We start from the raw sequence: 9,029 nt of genomic DNA on the forward strand, positions 1-9,029 counted from the left end.
ATAATTTTATAAATAATATTGTTTTTGTGTCATGGAATGTCATTTTTAGTTTTATAGGTGAGTTTGTTTAGGCTTCAAATATGCGGTTTGTTAATAAAGATAACATTTATAGATATGAAAATTTGCTTCGACTTCTGAACATGAATTTTTGATTCACTAAAAATAACCATCTTCTAGCAGTCATTGGTTCAGGAATCTACTCTGAGCTGTATGTTTTAGATTCACGAAAAAAAACCAGCTGAGTCATTTGTTGGTGGAATTTGACAACACTATGGTTTGATTGGTAAACCCATGTCTTTTAATTGATTAAAAATAACCATTAGAGTCTTTTTTTATATATATATTATCAATATAAAAAGTCATGGAAGAACACACATTCCAAAATTCCTTTCTTTTGGAATCATTTTTGAATAAGACCCTCAGTGTTGAGCGGGGCATGATGGTACTAGTCAAAACAAGCTGTAAATCAGTGACAGACATCTGCACCATCCGCCCAGCTGATCCGAGGCTGTTGGGCGTTGCTTGAAAGGGCTTTGTCAGATTAAGCAGTAGCATCTCAGCATATCTACCATCTCTAATTGACCTTTTAGATAGCAGCAAAGATTGAATCCTGATATCTGAAAAAAGGCATCAAGAGAATCCCCTTGCACAATTCTCTCTTTTTCTTAATCTCTGAACACTGTTGGATCTCCTATCATACCATCATCCATCAGTGAAGCACTATGACCTGTTTTATCACAACCTCAGAGTCCAAGCTAATGTGTCCTTTGCTGATCTGTGACCAGTGTGAGGTGGCATTATCACAGGAATGAAGGTCTGCACCTGATTCGCTTTAATCCCCACACAAACTCATATCAGAGAGACAGGTGCATTGTGGGTAAAGAAATAGCATAGTGTTATCGACAAGATTTTTGTAATGCAGATAGCATCATGCAGGGGCTTTAATGGAAGCTCTGATTAGGCATCAGTGATGTCCGAATGGATGAATTAGCTTTCTTGTTTTTCTCAGGTTGTAAAGATCAAGTGTCATTAATCCACCCCACTGATTCATTCCAAACGCAGGCGGCGAAGCAGAGGAGCTGATGCAACCTTACAACCTGCTGATATTTACACTCAAAAACACATCAGTTAAATGAACTGAAGTTCAATAAAATGTCTGGAGATTAACCCCGTAAAGCCTGATATATTAAATAATAGTCAGGAAAAACCCAATAGGTTCGTCTTAACAGGGTCTAATGCTGGAGCAAGGGATCTTAATCGACTGTTAGGATGCACAGGTTTGTTGGCTTGAAGGGCATGCACTTCTTCAGGAAAACTTTCAGCCTGTGCACATTTGAGGACAGCCATTTCAGTCTCTATGCGTTCTGTGGCAGACATAGGGGGTGCTGCCGCCCCATGGAGAGACTGGTATGTGGTCATGATGAGGTCGTCCCATGATTTGCAGTCATCTCCATTAGGTGAAGAGGCATGACTGATCGAGACATTTCCGCAAAATGAGGATTTGCGGAGTTCTTCTGAGTCTTCTACTGGCACTGAGGGGTGAATTGGCCAGTGGTCTGGAGTCTGATGCAAAATTTCTGGACCTTGGTTCCATCTGCAGGTGTGGGACAGATCTATGAGGGTCTTACCCCGGATTATATCGTCAGCAGGGTTGTTGTCTGAATCCACATTGTTCCAGTTTTCACATCGAATGAGGTCTTGAATCTCGGCAATTCGTGTGCCTACAAACACTTTATAGTTACATGACTCAGACTTTATCCAGTGTAACACGGTTGTTGAGTCTGACTACATGATTGTCTGTCTGATGTTAAGGGTAAGTTCGGAGTTCAGTGTTTGATGGCTTTAGGTTGTTCACTGCCAGTAAGAATTGTGGCTGACTTTAGAGTAAGGAAGGGATTTCTGTTCTCACCGAAAGGGTTCTGTATGCACTGGCCCTGTTACCCGTCGAGATATCTGAATGGCCTGAGACTTCCTTTCCAGCCACTAAGCAAATTCTGCTCAATGTGTAAGTTCTGGAGCTGCCGCTCACAATAATGTGCTGATTGGGACAGTATTCTATGAAGGAGTCTCTGTAGTTGACAGGCAGTTTGGTCAGTAAAGTGTCAATATGGGAAACAAACTGCAGTTCATATCTAGAAGGCCCTTCCATCGTGTTCAACATGCCCACCAGTGCGTTAACAGCTGCTGCAAAGTCCTCAAATCCCTGTGCATCACCTGGTCGAATAGCTGGTGCATTGAGGATAGCGCGCAGCTCACTCTGGATTAACTGTCTTGGTTGACCGTATCTCTGTTCAAGAGCCTGCATGGCACTGGTGTAAGGATATGGGCTGTTGACATACCTCTTAGCTACCTTGTAAGCAGCAGGCAGATGTAGATGATCCAAGAGCACTTGATACTTATAGTCCTCTGTTAGACCTGCTTAGTTCGACTTGCAAATGCGTGAGGTGGGTGAATTTTGTACATGCCCCATCTGAATCAGGTATAAAATGCCTGCATGTCCTGGGAACACCGTTTTGAATGTAAAATTCTGATTTCAAATGCATTATTACATTCCTATGAGAAACAAAGCAACAGTGTTGCTAAGCAAATAGAGAACTGCACTTGACTAGAACAGACTTCTCATAAATAATAAAGTGGTTAGAATATGATTCAGAGTCCAACAAAACAAATTTGTCTTCAGCTGCTCAAACTCACTTCACCTTCATAATGCAATGCTAATATATGCAAAGAAGGTGGGATCTTTTTGCCTATGGGAGCCCACCTGACCTTACACATTAGTCACATGATCAAGCGTACCACTGACTTTACAGTGTCAAGATACACAATCTTTTGGTTTAGCTGCAAATGATGTCTTCTAGACTAGTCATCTGATTCTAATGTACCTTCTGATGTGAACCCAACAGCCTTACTTTAAAAACACTTCAGGTTTGTATTGATTTTCCCATTGTGTGCACCTGAGATCAGAGGAGATGTGGACTTTGATTCTTGTTCTTGATGTATGACTGTGAAGGCTATCTTCAGATGCGACGTGTTTAGTCTGTGTAGAGATGACATGGGTGGGCAGTGCACAGATGTAAGGTGCGTTTCTGAAGATATGTTTGATAAATGTGTGACCCCATTCATTACTCAGGGCCAAAACAACAGAGAGGCTCTGATATTCTTTAGAAGTCACCTCTGTTGAATGTGCAACAAACTAAAATGACATGATTCTCTAGAGCCTCCTAAAATAACTTTTTTCCAACCTAGGAAGAAACTAGACTTCTAAAATTCTATCAATATGGTATATGATAAATATGTAAATAGTTATTTATCTATTTATTTAAATACTTTGCTTCACAAGATGTTAATTGATGGACTGAAATGGTGCGGGTTACTTGTGGATTATTGTGATGTTTTTGTCAGCTGTTTGGATTCTCATTCTGACGGCACCCATTCACTGCAGAGGATCCATTGGTGAGCAAGTGATGCAATGCTACATTTTTCCAAATCTGTTCTGATGAAGAAACAAAGTCATCTACATCTTGGATGGCCTCAGGGAAGTAAATATTTCAGCAAATTGCCATTTTTCGGGTGAATTATTCCTTTCAAATGCAACAAGCCGTTGTATTAATTTCTAAAGCGCACATTAACATAAACTCCTTATTTTCTGGCTTAAACTCCTTTTTATACATGTCACAGTCCTACTGCTTGTTCTGCAAGCGTGATACATCTTTAAATATGCGTTAAATGATTTAATAAATGTCCCTCCTTGCATGTACTGTAGTAACTCGCCGCCATTCTTTCTTCCTATTCTCAGCTGTGGTTTTACATCTGACCTTTGGACTCCAATAATTATTAGTAGTTTAATAAATCACTTTACAGTGAAACACAGCATGCCCCATTGACAAACGAGAGGAGCTTTCTGAGAATCAAATCAATCATAATGTCATAATTGTGAAAGCTTTTGCTATTTTAAAACAAGAATGTTTCAAAAAAGTAAAACTAATCAATATCATAGTGTCTTTCAAAAGAGTAAAGAAAAGGAGAGAAAAATTATATGCTTTGTACTCCCAAATATCATGGAATTTCTTTGAAAAAAAATCTGATATGCACAGAATCGTTTTCCGTAGTTTTTCTATATGTAAACTTGTGCTAGACAAGTATGTTTGACCTTTGCATTTGTGGCTTTTGTAACATCTCGTGCATGAAAATGTGACACTCGAGTTCAGCTTTTTAAAACACATCTCAACACCTTGCATTTTTTCATTACACAACCCTGCGTCTCATTGTATTTTTTTATCTCAAAATCACATTCTGTGTGAATGGATTCCAAGTCATTTAGAAAATAAATATATAAAAAAGGAAATTTTTCGCCTTTTATCGTGTCTAATCCCAGCAGATTTCTGCTTTTTAGCACAGGCTTCTGTTGGAAACACAAAAGGCTAATTAAGCTGTGACCCTGATAGGATGCTTCCAGTGATGTGATGCAGTGAAGGTCTCTTTTCAAGGACAGTATGAATGGCCTTTTCCTTTCACATGGAATCAAATTACTAGTGGACATAATAGGTGTGCCTTACAGCAATAGCTGATTGGTAAACACTTGAAAGAGTTACGTTATGCCAGCCTTTGTGTTTATGGGTATTAGCGTGGGCTTAAGGTTACACACTTTTCTTGTTGTTTTCCTTTCTGCGTGCAAAATGGGAAACACTTGGTTGACCTTTTAATGTGATTACAGCTCAACTCCCCAACACCACACTGACATTTCAATCTCACAGACCCTTAGTTCATTATAAACCACCTGGGATACACACACTCACACCTGGCATCATGTCATGCAAAAAATCATGTCTAAAAACAAAACAAACAAAACAAATTCTGGAGGAAATATGAGTGGTTTCTCAGCACTAGTATATGTGTTTTGAATTAGTTTGTACTGCATATGATCTCAGTTAGGGTGACTATGAAAGCCTGTTCCCTATCGATACTTCACTCGTACTGCGTCAGCTAAGACGCTATGGGGGAAATGCCTTTTTCTCTGATGACTGAAGCCTTTTCAATAACGCAGTGTTACGGCCATTGCAGTGAAGTGAAAGTTTGTTTGTGCAGTGAATAAAAACGAACCAATGGCAACGAAGCCTACCAGAGCCCGCCAGAATGGGCGGGGCTATGTGGGTATATAAGCGGGCATTTCACAATTGTATCCTCAGATTTCTTCTCCTTCAGCGACAACTGCAAGATCTTCGCTCTACAGGATCAAGCCTTCGCTGTGAACAAGCCTTTGCTGCGGATCAAGACCCCTTCCTGCTCGGCTGACTTCGCCGCTCCCTTCAGCTCCCTTCCGGTCCCCTGCCGCCATCCGGCGATTCTATCAGAGCAAATTTTGATGATTATGATTACATTGAAACAGATATTCTCGCAAGTGTACCCAGGGGACTGGTTCTTTTCACTGGATCTGAAAGACGCCTACATTCACATCAAGATAGCCCCCCACTACAGATGATTCTTGAGATCTGGTGAGATTCGAGGGAGTGACATATCAATACACAGTCCTCCCCTTCGGACTGTCCCTAGCTCCTCGCACTTTTACGAAGTACATGGATGCGGCTTTTTCCCCACCAAGACAGATAGGAATCCGCATTCTGAATTACCTGAACAACTGGCTCATCCTGGCCCAGTCGGAGGACGAGCTACTATCTCACAGATCCTTCCTCCTCAGCCACTTAGAATGCCTGGGACTCAGGGTAAATTTTTCCAAGAGAGCGCTGTCCACCAGCCAACGGATATTGTTCCTGGGAACAGTTCTCGACTCAACCCAAATGAGGGCAGTAATCACGCCAGAATGTCTCTCAAAGCATTTCAGAGGATGCTGGGCTTCATAGCCTCCATGTCTTCAGTACTTCAGTTGGGCCTGCTTTGCATGTGGTCCCTTCAGTACTGGCTGAAACCACGAATCCCATCCCACGCTAGCAGCGCTGGTCCCTTGGAAATTCCCTCAGAGGATGGAACCCTGGGAATGGTCTGCAGAAGGAAGGTTGTCTTGACAGATGAATCTAACACAGGTTGGGGAGCACTGTGCGATGGCAAACTGGCTTTCAGTCTCTGGATGAAAGAGGAAGGTCGGCTTCACATCAACTGCCTGAAAATGCTGGCAGTATGTTTGGGCCTTCACAACTTTCTGCTGGACCTAAGGAGACACCACGTTTTAGTCCGCTTGGACAGCATGACGGTGGTGTCCTATAAAAATCGCCTGGGCAGTCTCTCCTTGAAGCACCTCCTCCTTCTGGTAGAACGCCTCTTGGAATGGGCTCAGCTCAACTTGAGTTCACTGAGAGCAGCGCATGAGCTGGGCAGGTTGAACCGAGGAGCAGACATGTTATCTCGGAGCAATATCTCCTTGGAAGAGTGGATGCTCCACCCACAAACGGTTCAACGAATCCGGGAGATCTTCGGCAGGGCAGAGGTCGACCTCTTTGCCACAGAAGACAGCTCTCAATGCCCAACTTATTGTTCAAAGGACAGGGATGCTGGAGGAACCGACACTGGTTCGGAGAGCTATCTCGGCTGTTCTCGGCAGCCCCGTGGCCCATTCCCTTGAGACGGGACCTCCTCTCTCAGGCGAACAGAATGATATGGCACCCCCAGCCCGAGCTGTGGGCTCTGCACGTTTGGCCTCTCAACGGGAGCCTGCTGACCTCCCAGAGAGTGTACTGAACACAATCTCTCAGGCTATAGCACCGTCTACGAGACGAATCTATGCCCTTAAATGGTCTGTCTTCTCTGTCTGGTGTACAGCCCGCGGTGCAGACCCAATTTCCTGTGACATATCTCTGATATTGTCCTTCCTGCAAGGGCTGTTAGATAAAGGTCGTTCCCCTTCCATGCTCAAGGTCTATGTAGCAGCCTCTCACGCTCCTATAGCTGGCCAATCGGTGGGCAGGAACAACCTAGTTGTTCGTTTTTTGAAGGGGTCTAGGAGTCTCAACCCGCCTTGCCCCATCATCATCCCTACATGGGTTCTGCCCATGGTGCCCACTGCCTTTTGAGCTGCTACAGTCCATTGACCTTCGTTCCCTGACACTAAAAACCGTTCTGCTACTAGCATTAGCATCGGTAAAGCATATGGGAGATCTGCAGGCGCGCTCTGTGAGCCCCTCCTGCCTTGAATTTGGGCCCAGCAAATCTAAAGTCATCCTGAAGCCAAGGCATGGTTACATACCCAAAGTGCTCTTGTCTCCGTTCAGATTGCAGGTAATAACTCTATCGGCGCCTCCTCCTTCAGGGCAAGACCAAGAGTTGAATTCAGTCTGCCCCGTCAGGGCATTGAAAGTTTATATTGAGTGTTCCGCCCCCTTCAGGCAGTCGGAACAGCTCTTTGTATGCTTTGGTGACTGCACCAAGGGGTCTCCGGTCAGGAAGCAGAGACTTTCCAAATGGATAATTGATGCTATTGTGCTATTGGAAGTAAGAGCCCACTCAACTAGAAGCGTCACCTATTCCTGGGCTTGGTCTAGCGGTTTGTCCATAGCAGAGATTTGTGCAGCGGCCGACTTGGCCTCGCCGTCCACATTTGCCAGGTTTTATAATCTGGACATCCCGGCCTTACAGACCTGGGTCCTTTCTGCATAGACAGGCTCACTCTTGTCATATGACAAACCAGTATTTGGTGTTTGCCTTCTTCTTGTATACTCTTGGCCCTCACTGAGTTCCGAGGCTGTACAAAATTATCTTGGGACGATTACTTAAGGCCGGGCTGACCTCTGTGAGTTTGGCCCTATTGCCTCCTGCAGGGCTTCCTGCACAATACTTGGTCCCTCTGGGCCCCTTTTGGTGCTTAAAACGAGTTCAAGTATTAGTCGTTCCTCTAGCATAGCACGGCGGGATTATACTGGTTCCCCCATAGTATTTTAGCAGACGCAGTACGAGTTCGAAGTATCAATAGGAAACGTACTCGGTTACTAACATAACCTCGGTTCCCTGAGATACAGGAACGAGTACAGTGTTGCTGGCCGTGCTATGTAGCTGCACGACTCAGTCGTCACTTCAGTCAAAGTAACCTGAGGATCCTATGGCGAAATGCTCGCTTATATAGCCAGATGCCCCCCCCCCCCCCCCCCCCCCATTCTGGCAGGCTTTGTCACCATAGGTTCGTACGGCTCCGCTACCGAGCCATTGGTTCGTTTTTTTATTCACTGCATGAATCATTGGCCGTGCAGTTACACTGCATTATTGAAAAGGCTTCAGTCATCTGAGAAAAAAGAGTTTTCGTATCTTCAGGGAACCAAGGTTACTTTGATAACAGAGTACATTTCCTTGACAGAAAAGAAATCAAATATTTTCCTCACCATTCTAAAAAAAGGTCGGATTTGTGAAATATTTCTCTCAATTGTGAGTTTACATCTCGAAATTCTGATGTATTTTCTCACAATTCTGATTTTACATTTTGAAATTCGGACTTATTCTCTGGCAATTCCAAGTGTATATCTTGCAATTGTATTTTTTTTTTTGTTTGTTTCCGCCACAGAACTAAATAAATAAATAAGGTGCTACTTTTATCTCACAGTTCAGACTTTTCTCAGAATTGCAATTTAACTTCTCACAGTTTCGAGAAAATATTTCTTATAATTTTTTGAAAAAAAAAAGATATAAGATATAAGCTCACAATTCTACTTTTTAGTGCCTGTGCAAACATAAGTAAAAGTATGTTATAGAACCACAGTTTATGTGAAAAAATGCTCCTGAGATCAGGTTGGGAGTGTGTTTTTAATAGTGAAGTGAAGTGACCCATACTCGGAATTCGTGCTCTGCATTTAACCCATCCAACGTGCACACACACACACCAGTGAAGACACACACACCGTGAACAGCCATTTATGCTGCGGCGCCCGGGGAGCAGTTGGGGGTTCAGTGCCTTGCTCAAGGGCACCTCAGTCGTGGTATTGAGGGTGGAGAGAGCGCTGGACATTCACTCCCCCCACCTACAATTCCTGCCGGCCCGAGACTCGAACCCGCAACCTTTGGATTACGAGTCCGACTCTCTAACCATTAGGCCA

Source organism: Barbus barbus (assembly GCF_936440315.1).
Source record: "Barbus barbus genome assembly, chromosome: 23".
NCBI lineage: Eukaryota > Metazoa > Chordata > Actinopteri > Cypriniformes > Cyprinidae > Barbus > Barbus barbus.